Raw genomic sequence first — 5,443 nt, 5'->3', positions numbered from 1 at the left:
GCAATTTGGTGCAATTTGGTTTGGTTATTTTAATTTATTCCATTAGTTTTATTTAACTTGGTTATACTTAATTTCTACAAGTTTGTCATTAGTGCATGAGACGAGGCATTCCTGCTAATAAAGAGTATCTTTTTGACCTAGAGATTGATTGAACTTTACGTGGAAGGCAAAAAGAATTGAGAAAAATGGCTAGGAATAGGAATGATCTTGATCTCAATGATAATCTGAATGGTCAAGATGCTAATCCCTATGTTCGAAGGGTGATACCAGGTATGAATGATAATTTGAATGGTCAGGGCCCTGATCTGCATGTCCGTGGGGTGATAGTGACCGAGATAGACCAATCCGAGAGCATGTTGTGCCAATTTTGGTTTATTTGAATCCAGGGATAGTCAGGCTGCAAATACAAGTGCATCAGTTTGAACTAAAACCGGTAATGTTTCAGATGTTACAAATAGTAGGACAATTTGAAGGTGTAAGAGCTCGGTTTAGACAGTAATTGGAACAGTGGTTTTGAGACCACGAATCTGAGTCAGAAAAATATTTAAAAATTATTTTCTGTGTTTATTTTGTGTGAATTTATATATGTGAAATTTTCGTGATTTAATTTTGTCGTTTAGGTGTCCGATTAAATAAAAGGAAATCGCGTAAATTGAAAAGTGGGTAGTTTATTTTGTAAAGGGCTTATTTGTTAAAGGCTTTCTGAGTAGGAGTATTTATGATAAAATTAGCCCATTATATATGATGTTGGATGGTAGTGGGCATGATATAAGTGATTTTATAATTTATTAACTAAGGTAAAATAATAATAAGTAATATAAATGTTATAATATATGATAAATAAAACAAAGTGCTCATATTATTATTTCCACCATAGCCGGATATAAAAAAAATAAATAGGAGAAGTTAGATTCGGCCATCTTCCAACCTAAAATCAAGGTTCGTTCTTTGTCAGTTTTTGATAATTTCTATGTTTTTGAGATCGTTTCTTCGAGTACTACAAAATCCATACTTGAATTTTTTATTTTGATGAATATTTTGAGATGTGCCATTGTTGATAGCTTGTGAAATTGATAAAATATATGGACTTGTATGAGCATGGGTATTATTCGGCCTAACATGGGTGTTGTGAAATTTTGTGTATTTTGTGTTTTGTGCAATAGGGACTAAATTGTAAAAATTGTAAATATTAGGGGTAAAATGGAAATTTTCCTATTTATTTGTTTTTGGACTAAATTGAATGGAAATATATTTGGATGAGCTTAATTTGAATATGTTTAGATCAAGAACCAAAGAAATCGGATTTAGACCGGGAAAGAACTAAAGTTGTCGACTAGCAGCCTCGTTCCGTTTTATGACGTTCGAGTTAAGTTTATAAGCAAATAGATATGTTTATTGGTAGTTTAATGTTAAAATTACTTGTTGTTATGAAATATTAGAAACTAAATATATTGTGGCCGAATGTGAATAAATGTGGCTACTACACTTTTGTGTCCGATTCGACTGAGATACGACGTTCGAAAGCCCCGTATGAACCTTAGAAATAGCTAGGATACATATGTCATGACATAGTATACCGATATATGTGTGCGAGTAAGTCCATGGCATCGATTTATGATTCTGAAATGTGTTTACGAGTAAGACCCTGTTTGGGAAGTGGCATCGTTTGAGGTTACATGTAAGACCACGTCTGGGACGTTGGCTTTGAACGATTTATGCTATTATCTGAGTGTCCTATCCAATTTCGAATGGTTCTTCGGGCAATGATAAGCTATGTTTGAAAAGGTAAAACGAGCTATGTGCTAGGTATGAATTAATTTGTTATCAAGTCAAGGTAAGTAAGTAAGTAATTAGTATTTGCTATAATGTCTTATTGAATAAGTGTGGATGGTGAAATTATATTATAGTAATCGAAATTGATAAGGATGTACATAAATGTACTGTGTTTGTCTTCGAATGATATGTGGTATGTTTATTAATGGTACCAAGTATATTCGGTCATTTGGATAATGTACATACGATGATATATATTATGATGCTTGAGTAGAAGTTATGAATGTATATGAATTCGATTGTTTAATGATGTCTTGGGTTGTAAATGAAGTCTGAATTATTTATGTTGGTTTTATAGGTATTCAGCCAAGGTGAGAATTTTGTATAAAATGAAATGTCATGAATGAATGTGGTAGTTTGAGACTAAGTATACTCTTATTAGTATAGTTCGGTTAAATTTACTATGAGATAGTTATATTATTAGCTGTTTATTTGCTTATAGCTTACTAAGCTATAATAGCTTATCATGTGAATTTTTGTTTCTGTTTTATAGATTTTTGGAAGTCAAGCTACAAGTTCGGGATCGCTACGAAGCTCATCACACTATCCTCTATTTTGGGTACTTTTATAAGTTAAATTAAAGATTATGGCATGTATAGACTAAAGTGTGTTTTGGAAATGCTGAATTTTTGGTTGTGTATTAAAAGCCATGCGAAAATGGCTTGCCATATATATATGTGTTTATATTCGGTTTGTATGTGACTAGTTATGATGTTCATGCTTTTGGTTTAATATATGTGCGATTATACTTGATTGTGGTGTGTATTATGGTAAGTATTTGATGTAATGGAAATGACCATATTAGTAGGCTTGGATTCGGTTTTGGGTTGAAATATTGCTTAAGTCTTTTGATAGATATGTTATATGATAAGGTAGTTTAACATCTTTGTGATAATTTGAAGGTATATTTAAGTATTTATATAACTTGTAATGTGTTCTGTGGTTCGATTTCATGTTGTAATCAATGTAATTATACAAGGGTTTGTCATGAGTTTGTCATGTAAAAATTAGGACATATATGTGCAGAAATATGATAACTATTATAACTTATGCTAGAACTTGTGTATATGTGATATTCGGACATTATGTTAATTAAGTCTTTGCATGTTAAATATGTGCAATTATATGAGTTTATAATATGTCTGATAAGTACATGTGCTTGGTGATACAAGTCCATTTGATATTTGTAAATCATTAATTATGTATAAATGGATTATGTAGTGAAGTCGACCCTGAAATAAAATGAGTTATTTATGATTGGATGCTTGCTGTTCAATTAAGTTGATATTTATAATTGTATGAATTTTTCATGGACATATATATATTAAAACTGCAATCATGAATAAAAAGAGGTGGTAAAAAGACTTAGTCCAATTGTTATATAACTAGTATTTATGCAGGACTTTATTAATAACAATAATATAGAGTTATTATTTAAAGGATGTAAATGTTGATATGATATATGTTTTGTATGTTTTCTTTTAAAATTAAGTTATAACCATTGATGTGATTTAAATCTTGAACGGTATTGAACGTATGATTTGTACTAGTAATACACATGTGCTTATGACTTGAATTACTATGAAATTTTTCGGAACTGTACATTTGTTTAGTAATGTTTCGTAACCCTATTCCGACGACAGATACGGGTTAGGGGTGTTAGAGAAGGACTACTCACTGAAGATCCAAGATTGCATTTGAAACTTTTCCTAGAAGTCTATGATTCGTTTAGGCAACAGGGTGTTCCTGAATATGCCCTGAGACTTAAATTGTTTCCATATTCCTTGAGAGATCGAGCAAGAGCTTAACTGAATGCTTTTCCGTCAGGGAAAGTAACATCATGGAATGATCTGTGCCAGAGGTTTTTGCTACGATATAATCCACCAAACATGAATGCCAAGCTTAGAAATGACATCACATCTTTTCGGCAATTGGAGGAGGAAATGTTATATGAGGCTTAGGAATAGTTTAAAGATTTTATTCAGAAATGTCTGTTGCATTGATTTTAACACTGGACTTACCTTGGAAGTATTCTATAACGAGTTTATTACACATACGAGAATGGTAGTTGATGTATCTGCCAATGGCACATTTTTGGATAAATCTTACAACAAAGCATATGACATTTTGGAAAAGATTGCCAACAATGACTATCAGTACCCTACCACAAGAGTTAGGACGTATAAGGGAACTAATGGTACCACAGAGCTCGACACAATTACTTCGTTGATAGCACAGGTATCTTCTTTAGCTAATATGATTAAAACAATGAAAAATCCAACTGCTGTCTATGAGATGAAATCAGTTGAACTGCCATGCATTTATTGTGGAGAAGATCATGTGTTTGATGAATGTCCATAAAACACAGGATCGGTATACTACATGGGTAATTTTAACTGAAATAATAACCCCTATTCCAACACTTACAACCCGAGGTAGAAGCAGCATCTGAATTTTAGTTGGAATAATCAAGGTGCAGGGAATTCACACAATTTTGTAAGACAAAATATCCATAATGCATTGCCTGGTTATAATCATCTTATGCTGAGGAAAAATGCCCAGCAAGGTTAAGTATCATCTACTAATTCTATTGAATCTTTGTTGAAGGAGTATATGGACAAAAATGATGTTGTGATTCAGAGTCAACCTACGCCTCTTCGAGCTTTTGAAAATCAAGTGGGGCAAATAGCGAACACTGTAAATTCAAGACCACAAGGAGTATTGCCAATTGATACTAAAAATTCAAGACCCAAGGAAAGGAGCAACGTAAAGCCATCACTCTTAGAAGTGGGACTCAGTTGGATGAAGTTGTTCAATATGCCACAATAAAAGAAGATAAATTTAGCCTCAATTAGGAAAGGATCTCAAAACTTATTGAAGGACAAACAACATCTAAAAATGGTACACAAATAAATGTAGTGACAAAATTAGATCATGTTGCCAACAAAAATGCCACAGCAAAACAATATCAGCAATCCGAAGGTCAACCACCTTAACCTTTTCCTCAGTGATTTCACAATTCCAAGCAGGATATTTAGTTTAAAAGTTTTTTAGATGTTTTGAAGCAACTCCATATCAACATACCGTTAGTAGAAGGTTTGGAGAAAATGTCCAATTATGTGAAATTTATGGAAGACATATTGTTAAAGAAGTGCATATTGGGAGAGTTTGAGACTTCTTCTCTCATTGAAGGATGCACAATAATGTTGATGAATAAATTACCTCCAAAGTTGAAAGATCTAGGGAGTTTAACTATCTCTTGTTCAATTAAATCATTATGTTGGTAAGGCGTTATGTGACTTAGGAGAAAGTATAAATCTAATGCCTATTTTTATACTCAAGAAGCTAGGAATTGGGAAAGAAATACCTACTACGGTGAATTTACAATTAGCTAATCAATCCTACGCCCATCCGAAAGGTAAAATTGAGGACGTACTAGTAAGAGTGGATAAATTTATCTTTCCTACTGATTTCTTTATTTTAGAATTTGAAGCTGATCAAAATGTGTCAATTATACTTGGAAGACCTTTTCTTGCTATAGGCAGAACTCTAATTGATGAATAGAAAAGTGAACTAACCACGAGGGTAAATAATCAACAAATTACTATTA

The 5,443-nt window shown here is 32.5% G+C and overlaps 1 non-coding gene across 1 annotated transcript; it reads right to left on the bottom strand.

Annotated features, from left to right (window-relative positions):
• Window positions 1–3,731: 3,731 nt before the first annotated feature.
• Window positions 3,732–3,838, bottom strand: LOC128294481 (small nucleolar RNA R71). The gene has a single exon (XR_008284791.1). It is a non-coding gene; the product is annotated as a small nucleolar RNA R71 (small nucleolar RNA).
• Window positions 3,839–5,443: the final 1,605 nt, after the last annotated feature.

Source organism: Gossypium arboreum, chromosome 6, assembly GCF_025698485.1.
Source record: "Gossypium arboreum isolate Shixiya-1 chromosome 6, ASM2569848v2, whole genome shotgun sequence".
NCBI classification, from domain to species: domain Eukaryota; kingdom Viridiplantae; phylum Streptophyta; class Magnoliopsida; order Malvales; family Malvaceae; genus Gossypium; species Gossypium arboreum.
This window is presented reverse-complemented; position numbering and strand designations above follow the sequence as displayed.